Genomic DNA, 17,365 nt, shown 5'->3' on the forward strand with positions numbered 1-17,365 from the left:
CGATCAGGCAATGACATTTTATCCAGCTATGCTCAAACAGCAAAAAAAATATTATAAGAAGATTTTCAGGCATCTTCTGGAACAATGCCTTTGGAATGCATATATCCTGTACAGAGCAAAGCCTCTTGTTCATTCTGATTTCATCTGGAAGGTGGCTGAGCAGATTTTTGTCAACCACCAGGCGCCATCGGTAGCTGTGAACAGACCTGGACGACATGCTGTTAACGTTGCCAACCCAGAACGCTTGACTGGTCATCACTTTATGGACTACATACTGCCAACTACAAAAAAGGCAGCACCTACCAGGATGTGCGTGGTTTGCTGTTCAAAGAGAGAAAGAAAGTCCGAAAAGAAAGCAGGCTCCATTGTCCTGATTGTGATGTCGGACTTTGTGCTGTACCTTGTTTCAAAATGTATCACATTTACAATGTTTATTGAATTTTCTTTGACAAATTTAATTATTTTGTATTACATTATTGAATAAAATTATATTATTTATTTGATTATAATTCATGATTTTGTGTTTCAAACTTTATCACATCTGGGATGTCTACTAGAGTCTTGTTTGGTCAGGTTTAAGTAAGAATTGCAGGCCTACAATACATAACACCAAATTTCCATGCAAAAAATTGTAACGTTTTTGGTACCAAATTCCTGACATAATCATACCACCAGGGAGGTTAAACCACATCCAGTTATCACCTATAAGAGAGTGAAATCTTTGAAAGATCACGTAGTGCATAGTCATCATAACATAGTGTCAACCACAGTCCCCCGATAAAACAGGGACTTTTTCATGTGGTGGATGCAAATTATCAGAAATAGTAGTGACATACTTCTTCCCAACGTTCAAACGCACTCCATCGGATAAAAGGTGACCTGTCAAACCCCTGGAGTGGTTTATATCATGCAATGCCAATGTGGTTGCTACTACATCGATAAAACGAAACGTGCATTTTTCAAAAGAATCCGTGACCATGTAGGCCTCATTGTCAAAAGAAAAATGGTAATAGCCGTAAGCAGGGGTTAACTGACAACTCACTGGGCCCCCGGGCAATAGGAGATTATGGGGCCCCCAGGCAATAGATTATGGCCACACAGTATACACACACAGACACACAATATAAACACACAGAATACACATACACACACTGAAAAGATACTGGAGAGATGGGGCAGCTATAATCTTGGGATCTTTAAAAAAACACAGATTTTTACATACTGTCCCTGGTTTTATTGAGGCTGGCAACCCTGATGGGGCCCCTTGGTGGCATGCCCGAGTGCCCAAATGGTCAGTCCGCCCCTGGCCGTAAGCACACATGTGGGTCTATATCATGATTTTGACCCCCGAATGATTTCCTTCTCCACCCTTGACCATCTACCTCTGAATGCCAGAGGAGGTAGTGTGGACCATGCCCTACTACAGCTTGAGACCAGATGGATACATGGCCTCCGGGCCATGATATACCCTGGCCTCAATGAAACTGTTAGTTTCAAACCCTTTCTGTAATCCTGCGGTTTATTAACATTCTCCACGGCTGGATTACCTGTCCCTGACCCTCTCTGACACTTTTGTTGACAGTTTTTTCAGTTTTTTAGCTTTTCGTTTTTTGTTTTCTCTCCCCCCCCCCCCCCCCCCACACACTTTTTTACTCCTTATCCAAATTCTCCCCTCTCATTCCATTATTGATCCCTATGTATTAATTTGTAATTGTATAACTATCTAATGGCGTGTACTCTAATGTACTGCTTAGGCACTATGTGTACCTGAATGTAATGACTGTATTCATTGCATAGTATATCTATGATCTTTATTGTATAACTTTGTGCGTTTAATTTTTATTTCATGTTTTTTGTGTCCATTATGTCTGCTGCCCGCCGTACCGCTGTCTTATCTCTTTTACCATTAACCAATTCTTTGGCCCCTAAGCACCCAGTCACTTGCTTGTTTTCAATCTCCTTCTTGACTGAAATGCAGGGCATCTGCGCTGCACACACATTTACTACCATAAAAATATAAACTCTGTCCCTTTCACTTTATATATCACCCACTGCCCTCTGAGCGGTGGGCATGTCAGCTGCTCCTGCACCTCCTCTGTATCCACTCTCAGGTGCCGCGGGTCCTTATGGGTACTGTAGTATATTTTCCAGTGCTCACTAGCACTATGTGTGTATCACGCCGTCTACCTTTTTCGCATCATGTGATGCTGGATATCAAGTGCACGGCGTGTGCATGCATAAAAACACTCCCCTCTCACCATATTATGAGACACTAAAAGGGTTTTCCATGCTGTGACATCTATTACGAGGTCAACTGTAAAACTGAGTGCTCTCTCCCATTTATTTGGTTGTGAACGTTCCTAATGCTGCTGCACCTATTCAGTCATGCTCTATCTGCAATACATTTATATATATATATATATTTATGGTCAAAGCCCTATGGCCGATACGGATATGAACAAGTAGCCTCTACCATAAGATTAACCACATGAAATGGACCTGAAGTGTGCCCTGGTCTGATGGTCGGTATACCAAAATAAGGGGGCATACCCTAGATTAGAATTTAACATAAGTGAAGAGAAATGAATTTGAGAAATGCCCTGAAAAGGGGAAGGGAGGGTGGGTGCCGCGCACCGGAAACCGACAAAGACCACAGGCGAGCGGGCTGGTTAAATACCCTCCGGGCTCCTCCCATAAATTCAGGCCACCACACTGGCCTTCTTACTTATGGTCAAAGCCCTATGGCCGATACGGATATGAACAAGTAGCCTCTACCATAAGATTAACCACATGAAATGGACCTGAAGTGTGCCCTGGTCTGATGGTCGGTATACCAAAATAAGGGGGCAAAACATTCAGGTAGGGGTGCAGTTTTATTAGTTTTAGCTTAATTAGTTGAGCAAGTTCGGTGAACGCTTGTGCCATTTCCACCCGAGGATTGGGAATGTACCGGGCGAGGTAGGCAGGGTCCCAACTGCTTAGCCTTTCAATGACGTGACTTGGGACCCACGCCAACATGCTACCAAGGGTGCTCAGATACTAAAGAGTGTCCATGGTATGGACCGGGGTCGAGGTGTAGGCTGTGGAAGAACCCCATGTGTTTGGGAAACTGGCCGGTACACAAGTGTTGGCACGCAAGCAATAGGGAACTAGAGTCTACGCGTTCCGGTAGGAGTGACAGTAGGTAGTCGAGTACGGTTACTTGATACCAAGCCCTGCTTCTCTATAGAAATGGACGTCCATCCTGGAGTCAGATTGCTGGGTTTTAGACACTGCAAGGAGGAGGATGAAATGAAGTTGGTAGCGAGCCAAGTAACGACTATGCAGAACTTGGCCTGCGGGATTGCTGAAGGCCTGGAATGAACATACAATGGACATTAAACTGGTGCCACCGGGCTAACTGCAGCAGTCTGCGCAGGAAGGACACAACCGAGAGCGGTCCAGACCTGGCTACAATGACAAGATGAGCCTCGGCCCAGTTGTCGGTGGTGAAAGCCACAGCCTGTCCTGTCCTGACATGACCCCAGATACGAGAGGCTGTCATGACCGGGTATAGCCTGAAGAGGGAGGAAGTCCAGGTAATCCGGGGTTTAGGAGTATCCCTGATGCCATGGTCCTGTAAACCAGTGGTGGCCAAAAATTCCCGCGAAGCCTGTGGAGGCTGTGGCATCTGTCACTACCAGGGGCGACAGGGGCATCGTAGATGGTTTAAACACCGATACATCAATCCATGCAGTAAGGAACCTTCCGACATAGACAGGTCTGCTATTGCCACGGCATCTAAATTACGGATCTGAGAAGGGTCCTGTGTCCGTGAGAGGAGGACCAGGAGGCGTGACATAAAGATCGATCCTGGGGAATGGCCCGTATTGCAGATTTGAACATTCGTCAGGTAGTGTCTGTGTAGAACCTGGCTGCCAGTGCTATCAACAATAAATTGGCTAGGCCATGTAAAATCACAAAGGGCCAGGTAGATGGCCGCTTGGATGACTAGACTGGGGAATATGCGAGGATTTCATGTCCCTAAAGATGGCAGTTGTGATGGGCGAGCGTTTTCCGTTGGCTATGGGTGATGCCTCTGGATGCCTCGAAGTGGGGATCTTGCTGTATGAGCCATAAAGACAGGTGGCTCTCCGGGCCCTGTAAGGATGAAAAATGCTGAACGCTGGCTAGGTATAGCCTGAGCGTGTTACAGGAAGAAGCCAGTTGCGTGTGTCGACACGATCCAGGTGCTGGATGGAAGTTGAACTCAACTATCCTAAGAGAGAGACCAACAGACAGGAAACGGTGAGTGGCTTGTAAGAAAAGCCACAGGAGACAAGTGGCCAACTAAGTGCTGCTGAAAACGACGTGTAGCCAGTTTGTGTGCCACTGAGAATGTGTGCTTGCAAAAGAATGATTGCAAGACGTTATGCTAAGTCGCGAGCCTTGGCACGATTGCAAAAGTAGTGTTTAAACGTGTGCTTGCGACAATTGCGTGGGAGTTTGTCACTGGAAATGTGTTCATAGTGACTGTGAGAAATTCGTGTTATCGCATGTGCTTTGCGAAGACTGCAGGAGTTGTGCTTGAACATGTGTTTGGATGCGTGCTTGCAACGATTGCAAGATGTTATGCCAAGATGCGTGCTTGCAACGATTGCAAGATGTTATGCTAGGATGCGTGCCTGCAACGATTGCAAGGAGTTACACCAGGATGCGTGCTTGCCATGATTGCAAGATGTTATGCTAGGATGCGTGCCTGCAACGATTGCAAGGAGTTACACCAGGATGCGTGCTTGCTATGACTGCAAGATGTTATGCTAGGATGCGTGTGTGCAATGATTCCTAGAAGTTATGCCAGGATGCGTGCCTGCAATGATTTCAAGGAGTTATGTCAGGATGCGTGCCTGCAACGATTGCAAGAAGTTATGGTAAGATACATGGGTAGCCAGGTCGGAAAAGACAGAAGTCCCTCCAGTCCTAACCACAAATCAAACAAATAAATATTGCACAACCTGACACACCCAATTCTACACCCACAGCTGATCCAGAGGAAGGCAAAAAACCCCAGCAGAGCATGGCCCAATTTGCTACAGCAGGAAAAAAATTCCTTCCTGATCCCCCGAGAGGCAATCGGATTTTCCCTGGATCAACTTTACCTATAAAATAAATACCCCGTTACAACGTACATTTAGGAAAGTATCCAGGTTTTTCCCAAAGCAATCTATTGAGCCAGCCGGAACTGCCTGCTAGCAATGATTGCAACCAGTTTGTGCCTGGACATCTGCTCGCAATGATTGCAAGAGGTCTTATGCTCGAATGCGTGCTAGCAATGATTGCCAGAGGTCTATGCCTGAATGTGTGCTTGCAATGATTGCAAGAAGTCTATGTTTGGATGCGTGCCTGCAACGATTGCAAGAAATCTACGCTTGGATGCATGCTTGCAATGACTGCAAGAAGTCTACGCATGGATGCGTGTTTGCAATGATTGCAAGAAGTCTATTCTTGTATGCGTGCTTGCAACGACTGCCAGACTTCCATGCTTGAACGCGTGCTTGCAACGATTGCACGAAGATTATGCTTGATGCGTGCTTGCAATGATTTGCAAGAAGTCTATGCTTGGATTCGTGCTTGCAACGATTGCAAAAGTCTACGCTTGTATGCGAACTTGCAACGACTGTACGACGTCCATGCTTGAATGCGTGCTCGCAACGGTTGCAAGAAGTCTACACTTGAATGCGAGCTTGCAACGATTGCGAGAAGTCCAGGCTTGTATGCGCACTCGCACCAACTGCAAGACATCCATGCTTGACTGCGTACTAGCAACGATTGCCAGAGGTCCATGCTAGGATGCGTGCTTGCAACGATTGCCAGAAGTCTACGCCTGGATGCGTGTTTGCAACGATCGCAAGAAGTCTATGCTTGTGTGCGTCCATGATTGGATGCGTGTATGCAAAGATTGCAAGAAGTCTATGCTTGAATGCGTGCTTGCAACGATTGCCAGAAGTCTGTGCCTGGGGATGTGTTTGCATGTCAGATGCGACCGACTCGAAACGGGGCGCTGTATACTACGGTCTATTTAATGAAAACCTGTTATGACAGAGGCATAAGCCGGTCATGCCGTGACTGTGACTGATGATGAACCGGACTCTGGAGCATGCACTGAAATGAGGCTAAAGCACTGGGGCACACCGTAACGAATCGGTGCATATACGCAACTGGATTCGAAACGGAACGCGGTACGTGGGGGTGAAATTTATTTGATTGCCATGACAGAGGCATGAGTCGGTCGTGTCGCTGATGCGACTATCCGTTAATCGTGCATGCTCTAAAGCAAGTACTGGAATGTGGCTGAAATACCTGGGGCGCGCCGGGACGAATCGGTGCATCGTAGATGCGACTGGATTCGTATCGGACGTCCTGCGTGACAGTGAAATTGATTTCCCATGACAGAGTCATGAATCAGAGAACCGAAACCTGCAACCAATAATGAATCCTGACTCTGGAGCATGTACTGAAATGAGGCCGTAACCAACTGGGGCACACCGAAACGAATTGGTGCATCACGGATGCGACTAGATTCGAATCGGAGCGCGGTGAGTGACAGTAAAATGAGTGACAAAGTTTGCCATGACAGAGGCCCGAATCGGTCGTGCCGCGATTGCGACTGACAACGAACGGGACTCCGGAGCATGTACTGAAATGAGGCCGAAAATACCTGGGGCACGCCGGGACGAATTGGTGCATCGTAGACGCGACTGGATTCGTATCGGAACGTGATATGTGACAGTGAAATGATCCCATGACAGAGACCCGATCGCTTAGCAACGAGCGGGCTCTGGAGCATGTACCGAAATGAGGCCAACACAACTGGGACACGTTGATCGAACCTGTGCGTTTTCTTGAGAAATGCGACTGGTTTCGACTCGAACGTACTAGGTGACAGTGAAATGATTCCCATGACAGAGACCCGATCGATTAGCCACAAGCGAGCTCTGGAGCATGTACCGAAATGAGGCCAACGTGACTGGGACACGTCGATCGAACCTGTGCGTTTTCTTGAGAAATGTGACTGGTTTCGACTCGAACGTACTAGGTGACAGTGAAATGATTCCCATGACAGAGACCCGATCGATTAGCCACGAGCGAGCTCTGGAGCATGTACCGAAATGAGGCCAACGTAACTGGGACACGTCGATCGAACCTGTGCGTTTTCTTGAGAAATGTGACTGGTTTCGACTCGAACGTACTAGGTGACAGTGAAATGATTCCCATGACAGAGACCCGATCGATTAGCCACGAGCGAGCTCTGGAGCATGTACCGAAATGAGGCCAACGTAACTGGGACACGTCGATCGAACCTGTGCGTTCGAGAACTGCGACTGGTTTCGATTCGAACGTACTAGGTGACAGTGAAATGAATTCCCATGACAGAGACCTGATCGATTTAGCCACGAACGAGCTCTGGAGCATGTACTGAAATGCGGCCAAGCAGTTAGGGGCACACCGGAATGAATCGGCGTATTTAGCGGATGCGACTGGATTTGAATCGGAGCGCCGTGCGTAACAAAAATGAGTGAAATGATGAAATGACCCACGTGAGCCAGCTATGGCAGAGGTAGGAGTCGTTGTGCCGTGAGACACGACTGGCAACGATTTTGACTGTGGAACACGGTAACGAGACTATATAACAAGTACTAAAACAGTGCAGTTTTTTCCTACCAGCAATATCTACCGAAATGACGCCCGTGAAATGAAGGGCGCTGCGAAATTGGAGCGTATTGAGTGATAACAACCGGTATCATAACGAACGATTCGATATTTCAGGTTTTAACGACACTAAAAATAGTACAGGAAGGTCAAACGAGACCCTTACCTGCGGCAGTCGAACTGGCGACGTTGTACAGAGCCGGCGACGTTGTACAAAACGAACGGGAAAGAAAACCACGAGAGAGATGTTTTGCCTGAATGGAAACGAAACACGAGCCGTCGGCCTAGTGACGTAGTGCCGCGCACCGGAAACCGACAAAGACCACAGGCGAGCGGGCTGGTTAAATACCCTCCGGGCTCCTCCCATAAATTCAGGCCACCACACTGGCCTTCTTACATATATATATATATATATATATATATATATATATATATATATGTGTGTGTGTGTGTATGTGTGTATGTGTGTTTTTGTTCACTGGCTTCCATGCACCTTCCCTTCTCTAACCCCTATAGGGATTTCCAATCTATATTCCTTCATCATCCCCTCACTTCCACTCCCCCACCCCATTTTCTTTCCCCTTATCCTTGCTTCTTACCCTTCCTTCCCTCCCCCCCACCATTTAATTGTGTCCCTTTTCCACCTCACCTTATCCTCCCCTCTTCCCTTCCCCACCCCCCCTTCTCTTTCCTTCCCCTCACACCTCAATTCCTTCCTATCTTGTTATTCTCCACCCTCTGCTTCCCCCCCCCCTTTCCTTTTTCTGCTCCCCCCTTCCTTTCTCCCTCCCTCTCCCCTCCCCCTATTCATTCCTTCCCCCCTTCCCTTCTCCTTCCCTTCCTCTTCCCTCTTTATCTTTCCTCTACTTCCCCCCCCCTTCCTCCCCTTTCAAAACCAGCTCACCCTTCTCCCTCCATTTCTCCCCCCCCCACTTCCTCTCACCTTCCTTCTCACTCCAATTTCCCACTCCCCCTCCCCCTTCCTTCTCCCATATTATATATACATATGGTCTTGTATTCACACTTTTTCCTCACTAGACAGAGACCAGTCTTCTGGCTCTGTCCCTGGGCTCTTCTCGGTTGGTGTCTTTGTGTGCCGCTTGTGTCCATCTTTTTCATTTAGGAAGTAATATGTATAAATTTCATGCAGATGTGAACTGGCTTAAATAATGGAATGCCTAGGAACATGAGAGCTCTCAATGCGAGAAAAAAATAATAATAATAATTAAATTGAAAAAAAAAATTATGATTAAAATAAAAATACAATTAGAATGAAAATGGAAAATAAAACATAAAAAATAGAACTGAAAACTAGAGATAAAGAAATAAAAATGAACATAAGGGTAGAAGTAGAAATAAAAAGTAAAATAAAAAATATATATAAATGGAAGAAAAAAAATGAATAAGTGAAATCACCCTTAAATCATGTATACATCCAAAAATTGCTCGATGAACTAATAGATAAGCGACTTGTAAATAAATACCACAAAAAATGTATGAATCGTGACAAAAAGTATAGGATAGGGTGACATAAAATAAATAAATGAATGAAATAAAATAAATAAATAAAATAAATAAATAAATAAATAAATAAATAAATAAATAAATAAATCGGTGAATAAACGGTGAATATCTATTTAAATCAATAATAAAGTCCATAATAGATTAAAGTTCATAGGTGCAGTTCATTAAAAGTCCCCAAGGGATGGGCTGAGACGGACATTTGTCACAGGACAAGTGAGATGGCGTTTCTGATGCTGACCTGTTGTGATTTTTTTACTTTGCTGTTTCCAAGTTGTTACATTGTAAGAGACCACTCGTATTCACTTAATAAATCTACCTAGCTGATTTTAACATACTACCCTAGTGGAGGCTTTCTTTCTCTTTTCCTTCCTTGATACACTGTGGAATGACGGAGACTTTTGGTGTGGAGGAACAGAGAGAGGAGTGTTACCCAGGAATTGATTCCACCTTAAAAACACTATGCAGCAGCATAAAAAAGTGTCCACCTAATAGATGACTATATGATTTTAATACAGAATATGAAGGTGAGAGTTTAGAGAGACCACAGTACTGGAAGGCTATTCATCTACACTTTTAATGAACTGCACCTATGAAATGTAATCCATTATGGACTTTATTATTGATTTAAATAGATATTCACCATTTATTTAATTTATTTATTTTATGCCACCCTATTGTACACTTTTTTCCCTATATCACGATTCATTAATTTTTTGTGGTATTTATTTACAAGTCGCTTATCTATTAGTTTAATTTTTGGATGTATACATGATTTAAGGGTGATTTCACTTATTCATTTTTTTCTTCCATTTATATATATTTTCCATTTTCATTCTAATTTTTATTTTAATCATATTTTTTATTTTTATTTTCAATTTAATTATTATTACTTTTTTTCTCCCACTGAGAGCTCTCATCTTCCTAGGCATTCCATTATTTAAGCCATTTCACTTATGCATGAAATGTTATACATATTACTTCCTGTGGTGTTATAGTGAACACTTTCATTTTGCAGAACTTGTGAACACACATTGTATACACATATTTAGTCCTCCTTTTTATTTACTCCTAAATAGTGCAAAGGCCTTTAACACTACATCTTTTTCATTTGGCTCAACATCAAGCCGCAGGTAAAACATCTTTGTTGGGTGGCCGATGAGCATCGGGCAGAGTGGTCAGCAGCATATTTATTGTGTTTATTTGTGTTATAATTCTTGTACTGTTGTACCTTAAGACCCAGTAACCCACCCACTGGGTTACTGGGTCTTGAGGATGGACCACTGGCCAGAGCTTGCTCAATGTGCAATTGAGCTACTGGCCTGTCCTGCATCCAGCGTTCTTTCTGAACGCACATTCAGTGCTGCTGGAGGTTTTGTAACTGTCCACAGACTCTGTTGATCGGCTCACATTCATAAAAATTAATCAGTCTTGGAACACCAGCTACCAAGCACCTGATTCTGATGTAACCGATTGCTTTTTCTATGGATATGGGATCCCTTGAAGACTGCATATGCTGAGTGACTATCCTATTTCTCCTCAATCTTCATTATGATAGCTTCTAGGAATATTTTCGATTCAGGGCACCACCACCACTGCCCAATTTTTCTGCCCCTGTTTAACAGGGGAGCGTAATTAAAATTTTTAATCTAATATTTCACAGCAGGGCCTGTTTCTGCACTCAACAAAAGTATCTGTGAGGGCTTACAGTGTTCTGGTTCCACCAGCACCTAAGACCCAATTTTCCACAGAGTGTATAGGGCAGACCATATAGTATATATAGGTGTTACCCTATTTTCAAACATCCGACTTACAAACAACTCCTACTTACAAACGGAGGGAGACAACAGGAAGTGAGAGGAAATCTACGCATAGGAAGGGAATATCTCTCCTGTAAGAGTTAATATGGGAAACATGTTTCTCCACTGATGCTTAATCACCAATCCATGCTTCCCTAATAACCCAAAATTTTCTAAATCCAATTGTCATTGGGACAGAAAGTGAGGTGAAATCTTCTGATTCTTCTGGGCACAAACAGCAAAACAAATGTTACAGGGGTGATGATGACCCTTCCTTATGTTATCTAAAAAGCTTAAAAATAGATTTTTTGGCTGGAGCTACACTTACAAAATGTACCTGTTCCAAATTACAAACAGATTCAACTTAAGAACAAACCTACAGTCCCTATCTTGTTTGTAACCCGGGGACCACCTGTATACTGCTGTTCAGAGTATATAGGGCCCCACGCCTTTTTGTTTTTAATTTGGGTGTGGAGTTCTCCTTAATATTTAGACCAGACCAAAAGGGCCCATAATGGGCTGGGGGGAACTTTTATTCCTTTAGAAATGTCATTTTGTGCAGGGACTGTCACCCCCAGGCACAATATTTAAAGGAATATTTCACTTTTATTGTTTCATTTTAAGCATTATTAAAATCACTGCTCCCAAAAAAACGGGCGTTTAAAATTTTTTTCTTTTGCATGGATACATGTAACCGGGGGCAGGACCCAGGTCCCCAAACACTTTTTATGACAATAACTTGCATATAAGGCCGCGTACACACGGGCGGATTGTCTGCCCAACTAAGTTCGTCAGACAATCCGACAGACAGTCCGTTCAAAATTTGAATGAACGGACTTGACCACACATGATGAGCAGACAGTCCGCTGAAAGCGTGCGTGATGACGTGTACAGCACGTACGACGGGACTAGAAAAATGACGTCCTATACACTGCAATGCAACCTTCGGCCGTGTAAATCCTTTCTGAGCATGCGCCATACTTAGTCCGTCCAACTTGCCTACACACGAGCGGACTGTCCGCTGAAACCAAGTTTGGACGGACAAAACCAAGTTTGAACGGACAAAATTACGGAAATTCCGTAAGACTTTGTTCGTCAGACAGTCTGCTGAAAAAGTCCGCTGAAGCCCACACACGGTTCAGCGGACTAAGTCGGACAGACAATCCGCCCGTGTGTACGCGGCCTTAGCCTTTAAAATTAGCACTTTAGATTTTTCATGTTCGAGTCCCATAGACTTTAATGGTGTTCGCATGTTTGCACAAATGTTTTGCCTGTTCGCATGTTCTGCCATGAACCGAACCAGGGGGTGTTCGGCTCATCCCTAGTGAGGAGTAAAATCACCATTTTATGCCCTTAGAAAGCCTGAAGGCGATGACTGGTTTTTGGGGTCCTGTACACGGCTAGGCTCCCAAAAAGTCTCACACATGTGGTATCCCCGTACTCAGGAGAAACAGCAGAATGTAGTTTGGGGTGTAATTCTACATATGCCCATGGCATGTGTGAGCAATATATCATTTAGTGACAACTTTGTGTAATTTTTATTTATTTTTTGTCATTTTTCAATCACTTGTGACAAAAAATATTCAATGGGCTCAACATGCCTTTCGGCAATTTGCTTGAGGTGTCTACTTTCCAAAATTGGGTCATTTGGCGGGGGGGTTGTACTGCTCAAGAAATTAGATAAAGCTGCGTAAATTCCAGAAAATTACCATTGTTTGTATATGCTATAACTTTTGCGCAAATCAATAAATATATAATTATTGACATTTTTACCAAAGACACGTGGCTGAATACATTTTGGTCTAAATGTATGACTAAAATTGAGATTATTCGATTTTTCTTAGAACAAAAATTAGAAAATATAATTTTTTTTCACATTTTTCCATTTATTTCGCAAAAAATTAAAATCACAGAGGCAATCAAATTCCATCAAAAAAAAAGCTCTATTTTTTTTGTTTGGGTACAACATTGCATGACCGCGCAATTACCAGGTAAAGCAGCGTAGTGCCAAATTGTAAAAAGTGCTCTGGTCATTGAGCAGCCTAATCTTCTGAGGTTGAAGTGGTTAAAGGAATTGTATGGATGTTTTCCCCACATAGAAGGCTCTACATTTGCAGAGCATAAGGTCAATTACCTTCTATGTCTCTCAATCTGCAAAGAAGGTAGGTGTGAAGACTTCTCCATTGGGAAGCGTAAACCTAGTGCCCACATTGATCCATGGACAAAAGGAACATCTACCACATTTGTAAATACCTTGTCGAGATTGTATAGATGTAGACTTGGGAGAATAATGGCTAGACTAATTTATCACTCAGTGATCTTGCCCGTCTAAATATAATTTCCGGATGTTGGCTAATATATTTTCTGAGGATAGGTTCCTCTTGTAGCAAAGGCCAATGATTGGTAAGTATATTACGTAAATCAAGATGTTGGTCAGAATAACTTGTAATATATTTTACTGTGGGGTAAGATCTAACTGCCCTAGTTTGAAAAAGGAGTGTATTGCGGGTTTGACGCAGTGCTTTGTTGTAAGTACTACTCAAAAATGATTTCATGTATCCCCTCGAAAGAAGTCGAGTTCGAAGGAGGTTGGCCTGTATCTTGAAATCCTCAGGATGTGTACAGTTACGACATAACCTTAAATACTGAGCATATGGAATACTGCAAATAAGTGCCGAAGGATGGGCACTAGCCGCGTGTAACAATGTATTCCCAGCTGTCTGCTTGTGCCAGTCTGGGGTAGATGGGGTGGGGGGTCAGTTTGGTGTAGATGGGGGTCAATCTGGGGTAGAGAGTCAGTCTGTGGTAGATGGGGATGGATGGTCAGTCTGGGGTGGATGGGGCGGGGGGGCAGTCTTAAGTGGAAGGGGGTGGAGGGTCAGTCTTGGGTAGATGGGGCGGGAGGGGGGAGTCAGACTTGACATGGATGCATGGCACACCTGTGTGTCCCCTGTGCAGGTAACCACAGCCCTCCATGGGCACAGACTTTAGTATGCCCCTGTGAGCAAGGCCTAAGGCTCCCGGCGCACATCTTTCTGGAAGAAAAGGTATGATCCGTATAGTGCCTTTTTTTCCCTCCGATGTGTAGACATCCATGTGAGTATTAATGTATCCAATTTCTCCACCTCCCATGTCATGTGGCTCTTTTGTATGAAAATCTTCAATTAATATTCTAATTGATAATCTTGACTTTTCTTGCATTTTTTTTTCAAGGGGGGTGTCCTTTTGTGTGTATGAGTTATCAGGAGTACCCATGGAAAATACAGACCAGGAATTATTTAATTAATTTTTTTACAGATCTGAATGCAGTGCTAAGAGCTGGAGATCTGCACACAAAGTATTTTCATATTAGCAAGCATGTAGTCACCTGCTATCCCGTCACTAGCCATCCCCACAAACGTCCCCCCAATCCCCCTCCTGAAAAAATTGGTTGTTCGATCTAAAATGCGACGCACTATGCCAGTGGTATAGCCGCACTACCACGTTGATTTCAATGGGCAGGAGCGGTTTAGGAGTGTTGTATACACCGCTCCTTCACCGCTCCAAAGATGCTGCTAGCAGGACTTTTTTTAGCATCCTGCCAATGCACCGCTCCAGTGTGAAAGCCCGAGACACAGCAGCGGCTCTTTCAAGTCGCTTGGCAGGCGCTATTTTTAGCACGTCTACTTTAGACCCCTTTCACACTGAGGCGCTTGTAAACTGCCAGTAAAACACTGAGCACTTTTGAAGAGCTTTTCAGGCGATTTTGAAAAGCTTTTCAGGCGATTTTGAAAAGCTTTTCAGGCGATTTTGAAAAGCTTTTCAGGCGATTTTAAACCGCTTTCCATTCATTTCAATGGAGAGGGGCGTTTTTTCACCACCCTGCCAGCGCACTGCCCAAGTGTGAAAGCATCCATTGGTTTTAATAAAAATAGGTTTTTGTGAGCTTTTCAGTCGCTTTTTTTTTGCGTGAAAGTGCCTGAAAAGCGCCTCAGTGTGAAAGGGGTCTTAATATACCAAAATGTGATCTTTTTGCTTTTAATACATGAATGCCTTTCTAGTGTTTTTCAAGAAATTTTAGCTTATTTGGTTATTGTAAGACTACTTTCACACTGGGGCATTGCGGCCACTGGCGGTAAAGTGGCGCTATATTTAGCGGCGCTGTACCGTCGCTTTAGCGGTGCTATGCGGCCGTTAGCGGGCGAAAAAGGGTTAAAATTGCCCGCAAGGGTTAAAGTGGTTGTAAACCCTTACAACACACTTTGACCTACAGGTAAGCCTAGATTAAGGCTTACCTGTAGGTCCAAGAAATATCTCCTAAACCTACACGGTTTAGGAGATATTTGCCGAAAGACAGGCACCGCTGTCTACGGCGCATGCGCACAGGCGCACTGAGCGCGGCACCGTCAATGGCGAATATATATATATAATATATAATGGCGGCTCCCGTGCACATGCGCGGGAGTGACGTCATCGCGGCTTTGCCGAATGACAGCGGCAGAGCAGCGAGACCCACCAAGAAGATGGATGCGTCAGACTACAGGGGACAGCGGTGACATCGCTGGCTCCTGTGTCAGGTAAGTGACACATAATGGGCTACTATGCGATGCATAGTAGTCCATTATGCTTTACCTTTGCAGGGAATAAAGTGCCACTGCAGCGGCGCTTTGCAGCGCTGCCCCATTGTTTTCAATGGGAAAGGGCACTTTAGTAGCGGTAAATACACCACTCCTACAGCGCTCCAAAGATGCGGCTTGCAGGACTTTTTTGACTGTCCTGCAAGTGCACCGCTCCAGTGTGAAAGCCCTCAGGGCTTTCATAATGGAGACACGGCAGCGGCTGTTTCAGGGCGCTTTGCAGGCGCTATTTTTTAGCACTTTAGCGCCTGCAAAGCGCCTCAGTGTGAAAGCAGCCTAACAATGAGGTTGTTATTGGTGGAAACCTATAATAGAGTTTAAGTCACAGAACCACTTTTGGAGTGAAAATTTATTTTTACACTTCAAGCATTTGTATTTTAACAGCTTTACAATGGCAGCAGTGAGGAGCATTACTGCACATATGCACGCCTATTGATTTCTTGATTTGTGAATGGTTTTAGATAGATATAATAAAATTGATTGTTTCTTTAGGATTTTGGATCCTCCACAGCACGGAGAATGTTTTGCACAAACATACATACTCACCTAGATGGTTGTAGCATTGTTTCGGTGCTGCAGCTGACCCCACTGGCTCTAAAATAAAGTGATTACCTGACTGCTTATCGCTCAGTTCTCTGTCTTCACTGAACAGTAAGCGGTGACATTATTGTCGGGATCCCTGTAGATCCTGGACCAGCTTTGTAAATCTTGGTCACAGGAGTGCAAAACTAAGTGCACCCAGAAGAGAAGTATGGCAAAAAAAAAGAAGCTTTGGCCATACTTCTTCTTTAATGTTTCCACCTCACTTGTTGGCGAAGTACTCCTTTGGGGGTTTTTGTCCATGATGACATGCATTTGGTAAATTTGTGAGTACTTTTTGTAACAATTTTCCTTATCTTCTTGAACTGCACTGTAAGTTAATCACAAATATTAAACATTGTACACATTTTACATCGTTTGTAGACGTTTTACATAATTTATTTAATAAAAATGTATTGAAACAAAAAATGTCCAAAGCAGTTATCAGCATAGAAATGGCAGAAACCACTGGGAGCTTGGTACACCCATCTACAGTGCCTAGAAGCCTTATCTGAGAATGTCTTCCCAGACAAGTTGTTACAATAAGCCAAATGGGGACGGGGATGAAAAAACGGCAGCAGATGCTCTGAGCTACTGGGTCAAAATGTGAAATATCTGGCTCTTAGTGATGGAATTTTTCTAAATGGCTGCAAAATAGTACATGAATACATTTCTGCATGCAGTGTTAAGATTGCCTGCAGGTTTGTGGCTGCATTTCTGTGAATTGAGTTTGGGCCAAGTATACAGTAAGCCATCCGAGAAGATTAGTCAAGAGGAATATGACCCAAATATCATAATATTTAAGTACACAACAAGAAATCATATACACTCTCATTGCCATTAAACAGAAACCATTACAAACACATACTGACATTGCACACACTCACTCTTCACTGTAAAAGGTTGAGAAATGCTGGGTTACAGGAACTGAATTTATTCTCTCTGGAGAAGAGGAGGTTAAGCGGGATATGATCAATGTACAAATATATAAGGGGTCCATATAGTGAACGTGGTGTTGAGTTAATCATTTTAAGGTCATCACAGAGGACAAGGAGGCACGCTTTACATCTAGAGGAAAAGAGATTTCATCTTTAAATACGGAAAGGTTTCTTCACAGTAAGAACTGTGAAAATGTGGAATAGACTCCCTCCAGAGGTGGTT

This window comes from Lithobates pipiens, unplaced genomic scaffold, assembly GCF_037356315.1.
Source record: "Lithobates pipiens isolate NorthernLeopardFrog02 unplaced genomic scaffold, aLitPip1_a1.2 Scaffold_16, whole genome shotgun sequence".
Taxonomy (NCBI): Eukaryota; Metazoa; Chordata; class Amphibia; order Anura; family Ranidae; genus Lithobates; species Lithobates pipiens.